Here is a 9,046-nt window from a genome sequence, read left to right on the forward strand (position 1 = left end):
CCTGGACCATTATCACTTATGTATCTTCAACGGTAGAGTTTCTACACTCCATAGATTAAGGTGTGGAGCTCTGCTGTTCCTCATGAATTAATACAAAGTACTACTACTTTTCTATTCAATTCAAGCTTATTCCTTCTCTAAGATATCCATTCGCACCCAAGAACATGATGAATGTGATGATTATGTGACGCTCATCATCATTCTCACCTATGAACGCGTGCCTGACAAACACTTCCATTCTACATGCAAACAAACTAGAATGAGTATCTCTTAGATATCTAATACAGAGGACCGAGTCCGAGATATTATAATCTTTGTGGTATAAGTTAGAACCCATGGATGGCCATTCTTGAGATCCGGAAAGTCTAAACCTTGTCTGTGGTATTCCGAGTAGGATCTGGGAAGGGATGGCTGTGACGAGCTTCAAACTCGCGAATGCTGGGCGTAGTGACAGACGCAGAAGAATAGTAAATCCTATTCCGGTATGATCGAGAACCGCCAGATGATTAGCCATGCAGTGACAGCGCATTGGACCATTTTCACAGAGAGGATGGGATGTAGCCATTGACAACGGTGATCCCCTACATAAAGCTTGCCATGGAAAGGAGTAGGAATGGTTGGATGAAGACAGCAGGAAAGCAGAGGTTCAGAGGAACGAAAGCATCTCCATACGCTTATCTGAAATTCTCACTAATGAACTACATAAGTATCTCTATCCTAGTTTATGTTTTATTTATCTTTTAATTATTAAAAATCTATATACATTTGAATCCGCCTGACTGAGATTTACAAGGTGACTATAGCTTGCTTCAAGCCGACAATCTCCGTGGGATCGACCCTTACTCACTAAGGTTTATTACTTGGACGACCCAGTACACTTGCTGGTCAGCTGTGCGAAGTTGTGACAAGTAATTAAGATTATGAACGTGCGTATAAAGTTTTCAGCGCTGTTACCAAGGAATGGAACCATCACGATTTCTGTGCACCATGTTTTTGGCGTCGTTGCCGGGGATTGTTCGAGTTTAGACAACTGACGGTTCATCTTGTTGCTCAGATTAGGTAACTTTATTTTAATTTTAACCTTTTTGTTTTTATTATTCTTATTTTCAAAAAAAATCAACAAAATATTTTCTTTTTCGTTTTTTCCAATTAATTTTCGAAAAATACAAAAAAATTTACAAAATCCTAAAATCAAAAATATTTTTTTATGTTTCTTGCTTGAGTCTAGAGTCAACTTTTAAGTTTGGTGACAATTGCATGTTTAAAAATTTGTGCATTTTTTGAAAACTCATGCATGTATTCTTCATGATCTTCAAGTTGTTCTTGGCCAGTCTTCTTGTTTGATCTTCATATTTTCTTGTTTTGTGTCTTTTCTTGTTTTTCATATGCATTTTCAATTTTTTAATGTCTAAAGAATAAAAAAATTTTTAAGTTTGGTGTCTTGCATGTTTTCTTTTCTTGAAAATTTTTCAAAAATAAGTTTTTGGTGTTCATCTTGACATTCAAAGTGTTCTTGGTGTTCATCTTGACATTCATAGTATTCTTGCATGCATCACATGTTTTGATCCAAAATTTTCATGCATTGAGTCTTTGGGTTGTTTTTCTCTTTCTTCATTGAAAATACAAAAATAAAAAAAAAATATCTTTCCCTTTTTCACTCATAATTTTCGAAAATTTGATTTGATTTAGTCAAAAATTTTAAAATTTAGTTATTTCTTATGAGTCAAATCAAATTTTCAATTTAAAAATCTTATCTTTTTCAAATGTTTTTCAAAAATCAAATCTTTTTCCAAAATGATTTTCAAAAATAGTTTTCTTATCTTATTTCATAATTTTCAAAATCTCTTTCTTATGTTTATTTCATGTTTTCGAAAATATTACTAACAATTAACGTGATTGATTCAAAAAATTTTAAGTTTGTTACTTGCCTAGTAAGAAAAGTTCAATCTTTAAACTCTAGAATCATATCTTTTTAGTTTCTTGTTAGTCAAGTAATCAACTTTAATTTTCAAAATCAAATCTTTTTAAATTTCTTTTTCAAATCTTTTTCAATCAATCTTATCTTTTTGCTTCAATCACATCTTTTTAAATTTCAATCATATCTTTTTCAAAAACAAATTTCAAATCTCTTTTAATCAATCATATCTTTTTGTTTCAATCATATCTTTTTCAAAACTGCCTAACTAACTCTCTACCTTTAATTTTCGAAAATTCCTTCCCTTTTTCAAAATTTCATTTTAATTAACTAATTGTTTTAATTTTTAATTTAATTTAGTTTCAATTTTAATTTTTGAATTTTAAATTTAAATTTAAAATATTTTTATTTTATTTTGTTAAATTTTCGAATTCTTCTCTCATCTCTAATCTCCTTCTATTTATTTATTCATCCATTTACACTTCTATCCTCACCCCTGTGTTTGGATTCTCATCTTTTCCTTCTTCTATTCTTACTTTCTTCTACTCACATAAAGGAATCTCTATACTGTCACATAGAGGATTCCATATTTTCGTTTCTATTTTCTTCTTTTTCATATGAGCAGGAATAAGCATAAGAACATTCTTGTTGAAGCTGATCTTGAACCTGAAAGGACTCTGAAGAGGAAGCTAAGGGAAACCAAAGCACAACTCTCTGGAGAAAATCTGACAGAAATTTTCGAAAAAAAAGACAACATGGCCGAAAATAATAACAACGCAAGGAAGATGCTTGGTGACTTTACTGCACCAAATTCCAATTTACATGGAAGAAGCATCTCAATCCCTGCCATTGGAGCAAACAATTTTGAGCTAAAACCTCAATTAGTTTCTCTGATGCAACAGAACTGCAAGTTTTATGGACTTCCATCTGAAGATCCTTTTCAGTTCTTAACTGAATTCTTGCAGATCTGTGATACTGTTAAGACCAATGGGGTTGATCCCGAGGTCTACAGCCTTATGATTTTCCCATTTGCTGTAAGAGACAGAGCTAGAATATGGTTGGACGCTCAACCTAAGGATAGCCTGAACTCTTGGGATAAGCTGGTCATGGCTTTCTTAGCCAAGTTCTTTCCTCCTCAAAACCTTAGTAAGCTTAGAGTGGATGTTCAAACCTTCAAATAGAAAGAAGGTGAATCCCTCTATGAAGCTTGGGAAAGATACAAGGAACTGACCAAAAAGTGTCCTTCTGACATGCTTTCAGAATGGACCATCCTAGATATATTCTATGATGGTCTGTCTGAGCTATCAAAGATGTTACTGGACCATTCTATAGGTGGATCCATTCACCTAAAGAAAACGCCTGCAGAAGCTCAAGAACTCATTGACATGGTTGTAAATAACCAGTTTATGTACACTTCTGAAAGGAATCCTGTGAGTAATGGGACGCCTATGAGGAAGGGAGTTATTGAAATTGATACTCTGAATGCCATATTGGCTCAGAATAAAATATTGAGTCAGCAAGTCAATATGATCTCTCAGAGTCTGAATGGATTGAAGGAATCATCCAATAGTACTAAAGAGGCATCTTCTAAAGAATAAGCTTATGATCCTGAGAACCCTGCAATAGCAGAGGTGAATTACATGGGTGAACTTTATGGAAATACCTATAATACCTCATGGAGAAATCATCCAAATTTCTCATGGAAGGATCAACAAAAGCCTCAACAAGGCTTTAACAATGGTGGAAGAAAAAGGTTTAGCAATAGCAAGCCTTTTCCATCATCCACTCAGCAACAGACAGAGAATTCTGAGCAGAATCCATCTAGCTTACCAAATATAGTCTCTGATCTATCTAAGGCCACTTTAAGTTTCATGAATGAAACAAGGTCCTCCATTAGAAATTTAGAGGCACAAGTGGGCCAGATGAATAAAAGGGTCACTGAAACTCCTCCAAGTACTCTCCCATGCAATACAGAAGAAAACCTAAAAGGAGAGTGCAAGGCCATTGAATTGACCATCATGGCCGAACCTACAAGGGAGGGGGAGGACATGAATCCTAGTGAGGAAGACCTCCTGGGTCATCCATTGATCAATAAGAGGTTTTCCTTTGAGGAACCAAAGGAATCTGAGACTCATCTAGAGACCATAGAGATTCTATTGAACCTCCTTATGCCATTCATGAGCTCTGATGAGTATTCTTCTTCTGAAGAGAATGAAGATGTCACTGAAGAGCAAGTTGCCAAGTACCTTGGTGCAATCATGAAGCTGAAAGCCAAATTATTTGGTAATGAGACTTGGGAAGTTGAACCTCCCTTGCTCATCAATGAACTGAGTAATCTGGATCAACTAACATTGTCTCAGAAGAAACAGGATCCTGGAAATTTTCTAATACCTTGCACCATAGGCACCATGGCCATTAAGAAGGCTCTATGTGACCTTGGATCAGGGATAAACCTCATGCCACTCTCTGTAATGGAGAAACTGGGAATCTTTGAGGTACAGGCTGCTAAATTCTCATTAGAGATGGCAGACAAATCCATGAAACAGGCTTATGGACTAGTAGAGGACGTGCTAGTAAAGGTTGAAGGCCTTTACATCCCTGCTGATTTCATAATCTTGGATACTGGGAAGGATGAGGATGAATCCATCATCCTTGGAAGACCCTTCCTAGCCACAGCAAGAGCTGTGATTGATGTGGACAGAGGAGAATTGATCCTACAACTGAATGGGGACAACCTTATGTTTAAAACTCAAGGATCTCCTTCTGTAAACATGGAGAGGAAGCATGAAAAGCTTCTCTCACTGCAGAGTCAACCAGAGCCCCCACAGTCAAACTCTAAGTTTGGTTTTGGGAGGCCACAACCAAACACTAAGTTTGGTGTTGAACTCGCATATCCAAACTCTAAGTTTGGTGTTGGAAAATCTCAACAATGCTCTAAACATCTGTGAGGCTCCATGAGAGCTCACTGTCAAGCTATTGATATTAAAGAAGTGCTTGTTGGGAGGCAACCCAACGTTATTTAATCAATTTTATTTTATTTTCTCTTAATTATTTCGTGTTTTATTAGGTTGATGATCATGTGAAGTCACAAAAACTACTAAAAAATCAAAAACAGAATGAAAAATAGCATTGAAAATAGCACACCCTGGAGGAAGAGCTTACTGGCGTTTAAACGCCAGTAAGGAGCATCTGGCTGGCGTTTAACGCCAGAACAGAGCATGAAACTGGTGTTAAATGCCAGAAACAAGCAGCAGTCTGGCGTTTAAACGCCAGGATTACACCCAGAGGAAAGCTGGCGTTAAATGCCAGAAACAAGCATCAGACTGGCGTTTAACGCCAGAAACATGCACCATAGTGGCATTCAACGCCAGAAATATGCTATAGACTGGCGTTGAACGCCCAAAACAAGCAAGGAAGCGGCGTTTAACGCCAGCAACATGCTGCAGTCTGGTGTTAAACGCCAGGATTGCATATATAGGGTGTTTTACACGCCTAATTGAGGCAGGGATGGTAAGTCCTTGGCCCCACTTGATTTGTGGACCCCACAGGATTTCTTCAGGATCTGTGGACCCCACAGGATCCCCACCTACCCTTCTTCTCTCCTCTTCCCACCTTTTCATAACTCTCCTCCCCAAATACCCCTCACCAATCAACTCAATCACTCTTTCCCATCACTCCCTCACCACTCACATCCATCTTCTCTTCCCCATATACCCCACCTACCTTCAAATTCAAAATATTTTCCCTCCCAAACCCAACCCTAAATGGCCGAACCTAAACCCCTCCCCACTCCTATATAAACCCCTCATTCTTCCTTCATTTTCACACAACACAACCCTAACTTCTCCCCTTGGCCGAAACCTCCTCTCTCTCCCTCTCCTCTATTTCTCTTCTTCTTCTACTTCTTTCTTTCTTCTTTTGCTCGAGGACGAGCAAATATTTTAAGTTTGGTGTGGTAAAAGCATTGCTTTTTGTTTTACCATAACCATTTATGGCACCTAAGGCCAGAGAAACCTCTAGAAAGAGGAAAGGGAAGGCAATTGCTTCCACCTCTGAGTCATGGGAGATGGAGAGATTCATCTCAAAGGTCCATCAAGACCACTTCTATGAAGTTGTGGCCAAGAAGAAAGTGATCCCTGAGGTTCCTTTCAAGCTCAAAAGAAATGAGTATCCGGAGATCCGACTTGAGATTCAAGGAAGAGGTTGGGAAGCTCTCACCAACCCCATGCAACAAGTCGGGATCCTAATGGTTCAAGAGTTCTATGCAAACACATGGATCACTAGGAACCATGATCAAAGTCTGAACCCAAATCCAAAGCATTAGCTTACTATGGTTCGGGGGAAATACTTAAATTTCAGTCCGGAAAATGTAAGGTTGGCGTTCAACTTGACAATGATGGAAGAGAACGCACGCCCCTACACAAGAAGAGTCAACTTTGATCAAAGGTTGGACCAAGTCCTCATAGACATATGTGAGGAAGGAGCTCAATGGAAAATTGACTCAAGAGGCAAGCCGGTTCAATTAAGAAGGCATGACCTCAAACCAGTGGCTAGGGGATGGCTAGAGTTCATTCAACGCTCAATAATTCCTACTAGTAACCGGTCTGAAGTTACTATAGACCGGGCCATCATGATCCAGTGTATCATGATTAGAGAAGAGGTGGAACTTCATGAGATTATACCTCAAGAACTCTACAAGGTAGCTGACAAGTCCTCCACTTGGGCAAGGTTAGCCTTTCCTTACCTCATATGCCACCTCTGCCATTCGGCTGGAATTGACATAGAGGGAGATATCCTCATTGAAGAGGATAAGCCCATCACTAAGAAAAGGATGGAGCAAACAAGAGATCATGGACCTCAGCATGAGCATGAGGAGATTCCTCACCATGAAATCCCTGAGATACCTCAGGGGATTCACTTTCCTCTACAGAATTATTGGGAACAAACCAACACTTCCCTAGGAGAATTAAGTTCCAACATGGGACAACTAAGGGTGGAGCACTAAGAGCACTCCATCATCCTCCATGAAATTAGAGAAGATCAAAGAGCTATGAGGGAGGAGCAAGAAAGACAAGGAAGAGACATAGAGGAGCTCAAGAGCACCATTGGTTCTTCAAGAAGAGGAAGACGCCACCCTCACTAAGGTGGACACATTCCTTATTCTCCTTGTTTATTTATTTTCTTGTTTTTCAATTTTTGAGCTTTATGTTTATTTATATTTATGTCTTATTACATGATCATTAGTGTCTGAGTGTCTATGCCTTAAAGCTATGAGTATGAATCCACCACCTTTTTTAAATGAAAAATGTTTTAATTACAAAAGAACAAGAAGTACATGGTTTCGAATTCATCCTTGAAACTGGTTTAATTATTTTGATGTGGTGGCAATACTTTTTGTTTTCTGAATGAATGGTTGAACAGTGCATATGTCTTTTGAAGTTGTTGTTTATGAATGTTAAATATGTTGGCTCTTGAAAGAATGATGAAAAGGAGAAATGTTATTTGATAATCTGAAAAATCATAAAAATGATTCTTGAAGCAAGAAAAAGCAGTGAATACAAAAGCTTGAAGAAAAAAAAAAAGAAAAGAAAAATTGGCGAAAAAAAAGAAAAAATAGAAAAAGAAAAAGCAAGCAGAAAAAGCCAAAAGCTCTTTAAACCAAAAGGCAAGAGCAAAAAGCCAATAGCCCTTAAAACCAAAAGGCAAGGGTAAATAAAAAGGATCCAAGGCTTTGAGCATCAGTGGATAGGAGGGCCTAAGGGAATAAAATCCTGGCCTAAGCGGCTAAACCAAGCTGTCCCTAACCATGTGCTTGTGGCGTGAAGGTGTCAAGTGAAAACTTGAGACTGAGCGGTTAAAGTCAAGGTCCAAAGCAAAAAGAAGAGTGTGCTTAAGAACCCTGGACACCTCTAATTGGGGACTTTAGCAAAGCTGAGTCACAATCTGAAAATGTTCACCCAGTTATGTGTTTGTGGCATTTATGTATCCGGTGGTAATACTGGAAAACAAAGTTCTTAAGGCCACGGCCAAGACTCATAAAGTAGCTGTGTTCAAGAATCAACATACTGAACTAGGAGAATCAAAAACACTATCTGAACTCTGAGTTCCTATAGATGCCAATCATTATGAACTTCAATGGATAAAGTGAGATGCCAAAACTATTCAAGAGGCAAAAAGCTACAAGTCCCGCTCATCTGATTGGAGCTAAGTTTTATTGATATTTTGGAATTTATAGTATAATCTCTTCTTTTTATCCTATTTGATTTTCAATTGCTTGGGGACAAGCAACAATTTAAGTTTGGTGTTGTGATGAGCGAATAATTTATACGCTTTTTGGCATTCTTTTTACATAGTTTTCAATATAATTTAGTTAGTTTTTAGTACATTTTTATTAGTTTTTAATTAAAATTCACATTTCTGGACTTTACTATGAGTTTGTGTGTTTTTCTGTAATTTCATGTATTTTCTGGCTTAAATTGAGGGACTTGAGCAAAAATCAGATTCAGAGGTTGAAGAAGGACTGCAGATGCTGTTGGATTCTAACCTCCCTGCACTCAAAGTGGATTTTCTGGAGCTACAGAACTCCAAATGGCACGCTCTCAATTGCGGTGGAAAGTAGACATCCAGGGCTTTCCAGAAATATATAATAGTCCATACTTTGGTTAAAGATAGACGACGTAAACTGGCGTTGAATGCCAGTTCCATGCTGCATTCTGGAGTCAAACGCCAGAAACAGGTTGCAAAGTGGAGTTAAACATCAGAAACAGGTTACAAACTGGCGTTCAACTCCAAGAAAGACCTCTACACATGTAAAGCTCAATGCTCAGCCCAAGCACACACCAAGTGGGCCCCAGAAGTGGATTTCTGCATCATTTACTCATTTCTGCAAACCCTAGTAACTAGTTTAGTATAAATAGGACATTTTACTATTGTATTTACATCTTTGGATCAGATCTTTGATTAGTTTTATGCTATCTTAGACTTTCATGGGGGCTGGCCATTCGGCCATGCCTGGACCATTATCACTTATGTATCTTCAACGGTAGAGTTTTTACACTCCATAGATTAAGGTGTGGAGCTCTACTCTTCCTCATGAATTAATACAAAGTACTACTATTTTTCTATTCAATT

At 37.9% G+C, this 9,046-nt stretch overlaps 1 non-coding gene across 1 annotated transcript; it reads right to left on the reverse strand.

Annotated features, from left to right (window-relative positions):
* Positions 1-3,063: 3,063 nt before the first annotated feature.
* On the reverse strand, positions 3,064-3,171 carry LOC148567511 (small nucleolar RNA R71). The gene has a single exon (XR_015881505.1). It is a non-coding gene; the product is annotated as a small nucleolar RNA R71 (small nucleolar RNA).
* Positions 3,172-9,046: the final 5,875 nt, after the last annotated feature.

This window comes from Arachis ipaensis, chromosome B4, assembly GCF_059453495.1.
Source record: "Arachis ipaensis isolate K30076 ecotype BB chromosome B4, ASM5945349v1, whole genome shotgun sequence".
NCBI classification, from domain to species: domain Eukaryota; kingdom Viridiplantae; phylum Streptophyta; class Magnoliopsida; order Fabales; family Fabaceae; genus Arachis; species Arachis ipaensis.